Consider the following 13,455-nt stretch of genomic DNA (forward strand, 5'->3'; position numbering starts at 1 on the left):
TTATGGGGCGGAGGACGTCATGCATAGTATCACAACAATTGTATCATAGCAAGCATAGTAAACACAACCAGACATTGAATACATATGTGAAAAAGGTTTACATTGTTTATTACATAGTTTTGTTCATAGCAAATATACAATAGTAAAGACATGACTCTAACACTCCAACTTCTTCGAACTCCTGGAAGTACCTGTCTACTAATGCCCTGAGAATACAAGCAGTTTAAAATATCAGCATAAAGCTGGTGAGTTCATAAGCGTTGAATTCTGGTGAAAGAAATGTTTCTTTGATCCTTTGAAAAGTGCTTCTCAAGAAAATCCTATATTTTCTTATAAAAGATGTTTGATTATCCATTAGTTGTATGTTAAACAGTCTGTTTATGTAAGGTTGAGTTGCTCGAGGAAAATCCTATATTTTCCTTAAAAGTTGATAGTTGGTTATCTGTTCTTGTCTGAGGTGTACAACTATCTACCATACTTGCATCGTTAGACGTAGTTTTCTTGAAAACCCTGTTTGCTCCCTGTGAGGTGTATTAGCCTTATTAAACTAATAAATAAGTGGCGAACTAAGTCCTCAGGGTATTATTAATACTTTCTAGTAATCAAACCGGTTATTACTTTGAGGTTAGTTCACTTGTTTCATTATTACAAAAGTAAGTTCTGTTATCTAGGTTGTGAGTGTCATAACCGTACTTAGACTTGATATGGCATGTAACGGGGCCAGTATCTTTTTATAACTTTGTCACCCCTGGACCTATCGGTCCAACTGTAGCTAGCAGTAAGGTGCGGGATAGTCGGTCCCGTATAGATCTATACACAATAGTCACGCTCTCCCTACAAGAGATTCTGGTTACAAGTGCTAGTCCTACACTCTCGAATCCGGTGGGAGTGTTACCAAGGACGTGTCTCCAACTTTAGACTAACAATTTGCATGTAATAATACCGAAAATCCTATTTATGTTTCGTATGAATTCTTTATAAAATATCATATTTTATGACAAGATTCACAAGTTCCTTGCTTTAGTTTTGAAAACTGTTTCTACGAGTTGATTTCTTAATCGTTTGGTAAAATTGTTTTCTGTGTTAAAAGCATACCGAACATATAATTATTTTAAACAAAATAATATACTTTGAGCACAAGTTTCCTTGTACTTTTGCTTTTATTCCCCCCTGAAAACATGAAAAACTCGGAAAAAACGTAGGGGTATGAATTCACAGTTTAACGTAGGATTCGGGTGTACGATCGGTGTGGATGCTGAGTGTCAACTGGTGTCTCGTACACAAGTGGATCCTATTAACATATGGTAACACATATGTGTGTTAGAATTAGGGTGTTTCATGACTAAACATGACGGGAAACCACCCTAAGGACCTGGAAATGCTTGAACTAAGTGTCGGGACCTTATATGATCGAACGAGGGAGGTGTACGGCCACCCTTTGGGTGTGTACGGCCATGGGTGTACGGCCCATGAGTGTACGGCCGTACACTCATGATGGGGAGTGTTTTGAGGTGTTTCCAAGGTCCTACAAGCATCTAATGAGTGTTCTAGGTCCCAAACTGAGTGTTATTGTAAGTTTGAGGCCAAAAATGAGCATCAAAGTGGGTGTATGGCCAAGAGGATGTGTGTGCGGTCGTACAAGGGAGTGTGCGGCCGTACAGAGGGTGTGTGCGACCGTACACTCTTCATTTATGCTCCAAAAGTCGATTTTCCAGTGTTTTAAGGTTCAAACCAAGTCCAACTAGAAGATAGGGAATCAAACTCTCACTTTGGAGGGTCTTTGAGGTGTGTACGGCCACCTTATGAAGGTGTGCGGCCGTACACCTTCAAGTGATGAAGAACACGAAGAACATGAAGAGTTTTAGGCTTAGATCAAGGTGTCTTACCAGTATAACAAGTTGAATGATGGATTACTTTACGTTTTTGAGGCCTTTGGAGGGTCCTTATGTGAAGATTCTAGAGAGAGAAAGTAGTGTGCAGCCAAAAGGGAAAAAGAGTGAATGAAGGGGGTCTCCTCCTATATATAGAGAGAAAGTAGTGTGCAACTGGACAAGGAAATTATGAAAGGAGAGATATTAATTTATAAGATTAATAAATTAATATATATATATATATATATATATATATATATAAATGATTTATTAATATGTTAATGGATTAATATATTAATTAGAAATCATTATGTTTAATTAATTGTTAGCCAGAAATTAATCAGAATTGATTTTGGGGTTAAAAGAATTAATTATAAGGTGCAGGGACTAGTTTGCAATTATCTAATAGTTGAGTGGAAGGCTCTAGAACCCCCTTGGAAGAGGGTGGACGAAATCTTTAGGGGAAACCCTAATAATTTCGTCCATAGGGGCTTGGATAAGGCCCTTAGGTTTGCTTAGGCCCTAAGCAAAGGATAACTAGGGTTTCCCTTAAACCCTAGATCCCTCAGCTATATAAGGAGCCTCCTGGTTCATGTTTTTGGTGACTCTTTCTTTTGAAGAAACCCTAAGGCCGAGATTTTGCATACTCCCTCTCCTCTCTCTCTCTTCTACTTTCCTTCTTGCTAGTTTGGGTGTGACTCCATTAGAGGCATTACACTTGTGGTGCTAAAGCTTCCAAGAAGATCAAGATCAAGATCAAGGGAATATCAATTGTTTGCTATAACAATTGAAAGGTATGTAAACCCTAAACCCTAGTTTACTATTTTCGATAATAGCCTCTCTCCTCTAGGGTTCTTGTATTGCAATTCAAAGTTGTATGTTCAATAGTTAAAACATAGATCCAAAGTAGGTTGCATGTGAACTTAGGAATTGTTTTTCTAGTTTATTTGTTATACCTAAAACCTATCAGTGGTATCAGAGCCATTGTTGTTTTAAATTGAATTGCTACAATTGTTGAATTGCAAATTAGGGTTTATAGCTATTAAACCCTAAAGGCCAAATCTTTGATTTCTAGGGTTTTGGATCAAAGGGTTTTTTCGAAAACCCTAGCCTCCAAAGAACCCTAATCGAAATTAGGGTTAGGGTTTTGAAAACCCTAGCCTCCTCCCTTGTAAATTTCGAAATATGCTAGAGGATAACTAGGGTTTCTTGTTTTTGGATAATTGTTACCTAATTAGATTAATTGGATAATTATCCTTACCCTAATTTTCGAAATTTAGAGGGATAAGGATTAGGATTAAATTAATGGACTAATTTAATTAGATAATCCTTACAAGATTTAATAATTTGATTAATAGTTAATTAAAAGATAAATATTAAATCTAGTTAATTGGTTTATTTAAATTTAAATTTAATAGCTTAAAATTTCGAAATTTATAAACCCTTGAAGTTTTAAAATGTTTTAAAACACACCTTATATATATATATATATATTATAATTAAAAGTTTAATATTATATATGTATAAGAACATGGTCAGTCAAATCGCTAGTATGCCTCATTCACGAAGCTAATCTATAAGGGGGGTATAAGGAAACTGCCTATAAAATAGTAGTTGAATGGGTGTCCACTCTCACCCACCGCTTCCTTGATTAGTGGAGGGTCGTTAGCAGAATGGATTTGATAGGACAACTACTTCTCATTAAAAGTATAATGATATTAAAAGTACTAGAACATTGTTTTCAAAATCCCAACTCTAGTTACTTTAGGAAAAATGTGAAAAGTATGCTAATCCATGAAATTGCACATTATGCTTTATTGGTCGTTAGTGGAGCGTGTGTGGTTAACCAGCACACTAAAAGGCACCAATAAAGAGTAGTAATGGGTATCTCATAATTTTCATTTTGACGGAGCGTGTGTGGTTTACCAGCACATCAATAGTTAATGATAAAGACAATGAGGTTACCAAGCACATTTGCATGGTTATTCACATCTTGTTTGTGATCCTCGGCATCCCAGTCACAAATAGAAGAGCATAATCTGAGATTAAAACATGCCATTGAATAGTTTCAATGTATCTCAAAAGAATTAGGAATTTCACTTCGTTTGTTTCGTCTAATGGTGGAATTGGTGAATCGTCATTCACCTACCTTTATGAAATTTGCACTTGGATCTCGGCATCCCATTTCTAAGTTGTGAATCTTCATAGTTAGATCCTAACCTTGATATTATATCTTTGGGTTATTCTATTAAGGTATCTTGAAATCTAACTAAAACTTTCTTTCTTTTCAGATGTCTACTCCTGGAAACACTTCTGCTTCATCCTCCTCCAACCAGAACTTCTCTTTGCTCAATATCTGCTCCAAAGTCGTTATGGATGGCTCAAACTATAACGATTGGATGCGCAACATCAAGATGGCTCTTCGTTTCGAGAACAAAGAATATGTTCTTGAAAAGGAGCTCAAAGAGCTTGATGAGAATGAAGCTACTCCTGAAGATCTTGCTGCCTACAAGAAACATTACGATGATGCTACCAAAGTGGCATGCATCATGGTGGCAACTATGTCCCCAGAACTGCAGAGGTACTATGAGGACTACTGGCCTTTCGAGATGAACAAGGACCTTATGGAAAAGTACCATAAGCGAGCTCGTCAAGAAAAGTTCGAAGTAGTCAAGTCACTCATGGCTTGCAAGATGAAAGATGGGGAGTCAGTTGTGTCACATGTGCAAAGAATGCAACGCTACATAGAGCGTTTGGTCAAGCTCAATATTCACTTTGATGAGGAATTGGCCATTGACATGGTCTTGAACTCACTTCCTGAATGTTATGGTCAGTTTATTCTAACTTACCATTTGAACAATACTGAGCAGACCTTGGCCCAATTGCACAACTTGTTGCAGACAGCTGAGGCAGGGATGAAAGGTAAAAGTATACCCTCCACACCTGCTAGTGCCCCTATTTTGGCTATTGGACAGGGAAAGGGGAAAAAGAGGAAAGGTCCTCCCAAGCAAAACTGGAAGAGCAAGGCTCAAGCTGGGTCATCTAGTAATGGCCCAAAGGCTAAGCCCAATGGTTCCACTCCCCATGTTTCTGATCCAAAAGAGGCAGTTTGCTTTTACTGCAACCAAAAGGGGCATTGGAAGAGATCTTGCCCACAATATCTGCAAGATATCAAGGATGGCAAAGTGAAGCCATCTTCGGCAGGTATTTACACTATTTCTGCTAATAACTCATTATCTTCTCGTTCATGGGTCCTTGACACAGGATGTGGTTTTCATATCTGTTCTGATTTGCAGGGTCTAAAGGAAAGTGAGGAGATAGAGCGAGGAAGGATAAACCTGATCATGGGAAACAGAAAGTCTTCACCAGTAACCAAGATCGGAGTTTATCAGCTTCTGCTTAGTAATGATGTTAGATTAGATTTAATAAATTGTTGCTATTCGTCTGAGATGACGAGAAACATTATTTCATTTCATGCATTGTTCAGACAAGGTTTTACATATTCTTTTAATGATTTGAATGGTTCAATTTCTGTTTATAAGAATGGTGTTTTTATGTTTGAAGCTTTGCCTTGTAATGGTGTGTATGAAACAGTGACTTGTGTTGATAGCTTAGGAAATAGTGTACTTAATATTGACTTGTCTAATAGTGTAGACAAGGCATGCTTGTGGCATTGTCGTCTTGGACACATTAACAAGAAACGCATAGCCCAACTCCAAAAGGATGGAGTGTTGGAATCATTTGACCTAAAGTCAGATGATATGTGTGAGTCTTGTCTTTTGGGAAAGATGACAAAATCACCATTCACAGGGTCTTGTGAAAGAGGTGAAGGTCTGTTGGATCTCATACACACGGATGTGTGTGGACCCTTCAGATCAACTACAAGAGATGCTAATCGATTCTATGTGACCTTCACTGACGATTATAGCAGATATGGATATATCTACTTGATCAAGCATAAGTCAGAAACTTTTGAAAAGTTCAAAGAGTTTAAGCATGAAGTCGAAAATCAATTGGGCAGAAAGATAAAGATACTTAGATCCGATAGAGGCGGGGAGTATCTTAGTATCGAGTTTAACGACTATCTGAAAGAATGTGGGATAGTCTCACAATTGACTCCTCCTAGGACACCACAGTTAAATGGTGTAGCTGAGAGGCGTAATCGAACCTTGTTAGACATGGTTCGTTCTATGATGAGTCGGGATTTGCTTCCCATTCACTTCTGGGGGTATGCCTTAGAGACAGCCGCCCACATCCTCAATCTTGTCCCTACAAAGAAGGTTGCCAAAACACCTCACGAAATGTGGACAGGGAAAGTTCCCTCGTTAGCACATATTAAAGTCTGGGGTTGTAAAGCTTTCGTAAGACGAGAGACTCACGACAAGCTAGCAGCTAGAAGTGAGAAATGTGTTTTCATTGGTTACCCAAAGCAGTCTTTTGGATATTTGTTCTACAGGCCTAGTGAGAACGTGGTCTTTGTAGCACGAAGAGGAGTCTTTCTTGAAAGAGAGCTCATATTCAAAGAGGACAGTGGGAGCACTATTGACCTTGAAGAAATTCAAGAGTCAGCCAATGAGGGAACCTTAGATGACACTAGCACTCAACCAGAGGAAACAGTTCCTGTTGAACCAATTGATAACTCATTACCTCTTAGAAGATCCACTAGGGTGAGTGTGCCACCTGAGTTGTATGGTTTTCATATTACTTCAGATGGTGACACATTCATAAGTGACAGAACACTGGTAAACTTAGATGAACCAGTCACTTATAAGGAAGCAATGGCAGGCCCAGAGGCTTCCAAGTGGAAAGAGGCAATGGACAGCGAGATTAAGTCCATGTATGACAACCAAGTTTGGAATTTGGTTGATAGTGCACCAGGTCGCAAGACAGTTGGGTGCAAATGGATCTTCAAGAAGAAGACAGACATGGATGGGAATGTGCATACATTCAAGGCTCGACTGGTTGCAAAAGGTTTTACTCAAACCCCAGGGGTTGACTATGATGAGACTTTTTCGCCAGTGGCTAAGATTAAATCTATTAGGATATTGCTCGCCATAGCTGCCTTTCATGATTATGAAATCTGGCAGATGGATGTCAAAACTGCTTTCCTTAATGGGAAGTTGGCTGAAGATGTTTACATGAGTCAGCCAGAGGGTTTTGTTGATGCAAAGTTTCCCAATAGAGTGTGCAAGCTTGAGAAATCCATTTATGGATTGAAACAAGCATCTCGCAGTTGGAATCTTTGCTTCCATGAGAAAGTCAAAGAGTTTGGTTTCTCTAGAAGTGAAGATGAGTTTTGTGTGTATATCAAGGCTAGTGGGAGTATAGTAACTTTTCTGGTGTTATATGTCGATGACATATTACTCATTGGTAACGACGTTCCAACCTTGAAAGAGGTTAAGTCTTGGCTTGGAAAGTGTTTTGCAATGAAAGACCTTGGAGAAGCTGCCTATATTCTTGGGATTAGAATATTGAGAGATAGAAAGAAGAGACTAATTGGACTTAGTCAGAGCACATACTTGGATAAGGTACTAAAGAGGTTTAGTATGGAAAATTCCAAGAAGGGAGAGCTACCTATCCAGAGCAATACCAAATTGAGTAAGACTCAATGCCCGAGTACAGATGTTGAAATAGATGACATGAGTCGTGTACCTTATGCTTCCGCTGTCGGATCGATCATGTACGCTATGACATGTACTCGCCCTGATGTGACATTTGCTTTGAGCATGGTCAGTCGCTATCAGGGAAACCCAGGTAGAGCTCATTGGATAGCAGTTAAGAATATACTCAAGTATTTGCGAAGGACAAAGGACTGGGTTCTTGTGCTTGGTGGCAGTGATACTTTGAGAGTAGATGGTTACAGTGATGCCAGCTTTCAGACGGATAGAGATAACTTCCGTTCTCAGTCAGGCTGGGTATTTTTACTGAATGGAGGAGCAGTTACTTGGAAGAGTTCCAAGCAAAATACGGTGGCTGATTCTACTTGTGAATCAGAGTACATTGCAGCAAGTGAAGCGTCGAAAGAAGCATCTTGGTTGAGGAACTTCATCGGGGATCTCGGAGTTGTTCCAACCATCCAGGAGCCTATGGAACTGTTCTGCGATAATGAAGGAGCGGTTGCCTTGACAAAGGAACCGAGAGATCATGGTAAGACCAGACATATCGACAGAAAGTACCATTTCATTAGACATAGAGTTGAAGAAGGCCATCTTATAGTAAAGAGGGTGTCATCTGAAGATAACCCAGCAGATCCCCTCACAAAGGGTCTGAGTAGGGCTAAGCATATTCAGCATGCTCGGAGCATAGGACTGAAAGATGATATTAGTTTTAGTAGTTAGATTAGTTTTTGAAACTTGTAACAAAGTAAATGTAATTGACTTTTGGTGATTAAATAATAAAGTATTATTTATAAGTTTGGCTACTACCTTTTGTCAATTGTTTATTACTGTGTTTCATATTTTGCATGTTTTACTTCCTGAATAATGAGATTATTCAAACTCCACAGTCGCTCGTACTCTTGGAAGTAAGTAGTGAATTAAGACTGTCATGAATTGGATTGCAGATTGTCTAAGGATAGACATGGCAATAGAATTGCTGCAATGTTCATGAGTACTCAGAAATTGAGATTTGAGTATTGGATAAACCCACGCTCAGAGTATTACTTCATGGAATTCATCACGAGTAATACTGAGACGATAATATCTTATAATCTTGAAACGAAGATATATGAGTTGTAATTTACAAGTCGGTTGTGCATTGGTGATACGAAAACGCATCAGTAACTTGGTGTTATAAAACGTATTGTCATGCATAATTTGATGAGTAAAAGATACAAGCATATGAGTCAACGTTTATTCGTTCCTTTTGCCCTAACAGGAAAAGCGATATCTGTGGGCCCCTCGATGATTTGGTGTTGACTTATGTGCTGGGCCCAGCCAGGACTAAATTGATGTGTTCGATTAGAAGTCCTACATCATCACAAATCAGGAATCGGGAAACATAGATTCTGGACAAACAGATTGATTACATTCCATGTCTTTTGTCTGGGGATATCAAGCAGAACGAAGGGTTATATGATCACTTATCTTAGGACACGTAACTGACTGGGTCAGAGTTCGGCAGCAGCTTTTGGAAGCTACAATTTGCTGGTCAAATTTAGAAGGCATACTAGCAATTATAGTTACAGACTTATCCAAGTGGGAGACTGTTGGATTAGGTGTCTAAGCCCATAACTATAATTGGTATGTACTTGAATTGACAGCAGCACAGTCCTTTTGGGTTGCCCTCAACCTAGCAACTGGACAAGGAAATTATGAAAGGAGAGATATTAATTTATAAGATTAATAAATTAATATATATATATATAAATGATTTATTAATATGTTAATGGATTAATATATTAATTAGAAATCATTATGTTTAATTAATTGTTAGCCAGAAATTAATCAGAATTGATTTTGGGGTTAAAAGAATTAATTATAAGGTGCAGGGACTAGTTTGCAATTATCTAATAGTTGAGTGGAAGGCTCTAGAACCCCCTTGGAAGAGGGTGGACGAAATCTTTAGGGGAAACCCTAATAATTTCGTCCATAGGGGCTTGGATAAGGCCCTTAGGTTTGCTTAGGCCCTAAGCAAAGGATAACTAGGGTTTCCCTTAAACCCTAGATCCCTCAGCTATATAAGGAGCCTCCTGGTTCATGTTTTTGGTGACTCTTTCTTTTGAAGAAACCCTAAGGCCGAGATTTTGCATACTCCCTCTCCTCTCTCTCTCTTCTACTTTCCTTCTTGCTAGTTTGGGTGTGACTCCATTAGAGGCATTACACTTGTGGTGCTAAAGCTTCCAAGAAGATCAAGATCAAGATCAAGGGAATATCAATTGTTTGCTATAACAATTGAAAGGTATGTAAACCCTAAACCCTAGTTTACTATTTTCGATAATAGCCTCTCTCCTCTAGGGTTCTTGTATTGCAATTCAAAGTTGTATGTTCAATAGTTAAAACATAGATCCAAAGTAGGTTGCATGTGAACTTAGGAATTGTTTTTCTAGTTTATTTGTTATACCTAAAACCTATCAGTCAAAACATGCAAAAAGAAATAATAGTAAACGATTGACAAGAGATAGCAACACTTTACTCATAAATAACAGCTTTTATTTATCATCAAATGTCAATTACATTTTACAAATTTCAAGATTATCTAACTACTAAAACTAATATCATCCTTCAGCCCTATTCTCCGAGCATGCTGGAGATGCTTAGCCCGAGTCAGTCCCTTCGTGAGGGGATCTGCTGGGTTCTCATCCGATGATACCCTCTTTGCCACGAGGATTCCTTCTTCTATTCGATGTCTGATGAAGTGATATTTTCTGTCAATGTGTCTGGATCTCCCATGATCTCTTGGTTCCTTGGCTAAGGCAACCACACTATTGCTATCACAGAAAATCTCCATTGGCTCTTTTATAGCTGGTACAACTCCAAGGTCTCCGATGAAGTTCTTTAGCCATATAGCCTCCTTTGCTGCCTCGCTTGCTACTATATACTCTGATTCACAAGTGGAATCAGCCACTGTCTCCTGCTTGGAACTTTTCCAAGTAATTGCCCCTCCGTTTAGAGTAAAGACCCAGCCCGACTGAGAGCGGAAATTATCCCTGTCAGTCTGAAAGCTAGCATCACTGTACCCTACAACTCTCAAGTCCTCACTGCCACCGAGGGTAAGGACCCAGTCCTTAGTCCTCCGTAGGTACTTGAGGATATTCTTTACCGCAGTCCAGTGTGCCTTGCCAGGGTTCCCCTGATACCTGCTAACCATGCTCAAAGCAAAGGCTACATCAGGTCGAGTACACGTCATAGCATACATGATTGATCCTACAGCTGAAGCATAAGGTATTCGACTCATTTCTGCTATCTCAGCCTCAGTACTAGGGCTTTGTGTCTTACTCAATCTGGCGTTACTCTGGATGGGTAACTCTCCTTTCTTGGAGTTATGCATGTTGAACCTTTTCAACACTTTGTCCACATAGGCGCTTTGACTAAGTCCAATTAGTTTTTTACTCCTGTTTCTTAAAATCCTTATCCCTAGGATATAGGCAGCTTCTCCAAGGTCCTTCATAGCGAAACACTTCCCAAGCCAGGACTTTACTTCCTGTAGGGTTGGGATGTCATTTCCTATGAGTAGTATGTCATCCACATACAGTACCAAAAAGCTGACTATACTCCCACTAGCCTTGATATAGACACAAGATTCATCTTCACTCCTTGAAAAGTCAAATTCTTTGACTTTCTCATCAAAGCAAAGATTCCATCTGCGAGGTGCCTGTTTTAATCCATAAATGGATTTCTCGAGCTTACACACTCTACTGGGGTACTCTGTACTGACAAAACCCTCTGGCTGAACCATGTAAACATCTTCAGCCAACTTTCCATTAAGGAAAGCGGTTTTGACATCCATTTGCCATATTTCATAATCATGAAATGCAGCAATGGCTAACAGAACCCTAATAGACTTAATCTTGGCCACTGGTGAAAAGGTCTCATCATAATCAACTCCCGTAGTTTGAGAATAACCCTTTGCAACCAGTCGTGCCTTATAAGTGTGTACATTACCATCCATGTCGGTCTTCTTCTTGAAGATCCATTTGCACCCAACTATCTTACGATCAGGTACATTGTCAACCAAGTTCCAAACTTGATTGTCATATATGGACTGTATCTCGCTATCCATAGCCTCTTTCCATTTAGCGGCCTCAGGGCCTGCCATGGCTTCCGTGTAGCTGTTAGGCTCATCCAGATTTACCAGTGTGTTATCACTGATAAGTGTCTTACCTTCTGCAGTAATATGAAAACCATAATAATGCTCAGGTGCATTCCTAACTCTGGTGGAACGCCTCATAGGTATAGATTCTTCAGTCGGCTCAACATGAGTTTCCTTCTCAGGTTGAGGGCTAGGGTTTGAGGTTCCTTCACCACTTGACTCTTGAATTTCCTCAAGGTCAATTTGCCTCCCACTGTCTCCTTGGCTCATGAATTCTCTCTCTCGAAAGAATCCTCTTCTTGCTACAAAGACCACATTATCACTGGGTCTGTAGAAGATGTAACCAAAGGATTTCTGTGGGTAGCCGATGAAAATACACCTTTCGCTTTGGGGTTCGAGCTTATCGTGAGTCTCGCGTCTCACGAAAGCCTTGCAACCCCAAATCTTGATGTGGTCTAGATTGGGAACTTTTCCAGTCCACACCTCGTGAGGTGTTTTGGCAACCTTCTTTGTAGGGACTAGATTAAGGATATGGACGGCAGTTTCTAAGGCATACCCCCAAAATGAGATTTGTAGCGAAGCTCGACTCATCATGGAATGAACCATGTCCAACAAGGTCCGATTGCGCCTCTCAGCTACACCATTCAACTGTGGTGTCCTATGAGGTGTCAATTGTGAGACAATCCCACATTCCTTAAGATAGTCAAGGAACTCAGTACTAAGATACTCACCACCACGATCGGATCGAAGCATCTTAATGTTCCAGCCCAACTGATTCTCCACTTCTTGCTTAAACTCTTTGAATTTCTCAAAGGTTTCTGACTTATGCTTGATTAGGTATACATATCCATATCTACTAAAATCATCAGTAAAAGTCACATAGAACCGATTAGCATCTCTTGTGGCGGTTCTGAAGGGTCCACACACATCCGTGTGTATGAGGTCCAACAAACCTTCACCCTTAGCACAAGTGCCAGTAAAAGGTGACTTTGTCATTTTACCAAGCAAACAAGATTCACAACTATCATCTGACTTTAGGTCAAATGACTCCAAGACTCCATCCTTTTGGAGTTGGCTTATGCGTTTCTTGCTTACATGTCCAAGACGACAATGCCATAAGGATGCTTTATCTAAGCTAGTGGAAGAGTTAATACACAATACATTATTTCCTAGATTATCTACAACAGATACAGTTTCATACACGCCATCACAAGGTAATGCTTTAAAATAAAGAACATTATTAAAGAAAGCATCAATACTACCATTATTATTATCAAAATAAAAGGTAAAACCTTGTTTATACAATGCATGAAAGGAAATAACATTTCTTGCCATTTCTAGCGAATAATAACATTTATTCAGATCTAATGTAAACCCACTATTTAGCACTAAGGAATAAACTCCTATCTTGGTGACAGATGAAGCTTTCCTGTTTCCCATGATCAAGTTTATATTTCCCTGCTCCACACTCTCACTTCTTTTTAGTCCCTGCAAATCACAACATATGTGAATACCACAACCTGTATCAAGGACCCAAGACTTAGAATGAGGTGAGTTATTAGACAATATAGTGTATATACCTGCATGGTTGGGTTTTACTTTCCCATCCTTCAAATATTGCTGGTACTTTGGGCAGTTTCTCTTCCAGTGCGACTTTTCATGGCAATAGAAGCATTCAGCCTCATTAGGGTTAGCAGAAGGAGTGACAAAACCTTTCTTGATTTTGCTTGAAGAGGAGCCTTCAAGGGTCTTACCCTTGGTACCCTTAGAAGGGTTCTTTCTCTGCTTCCCTTTGCCATGCCCGATTGCCAAGACATTGGCCGCAGTTGGAGTA

This window comes from Lactuca virosa, chromosome 5, assembly GCF_052849685.1.
Source record: "Lactuca virosa cultivar CGN04683 chromosome 5, Lactuca_virosa_CGN04683_v6, whole genome shotgun sequence".
NCBI lineage: Eukaryota > Viridiplantae > Streptophyta > Magnoliopsida > Asterales > Asteraceae > Lactuca > Lactuca virosa.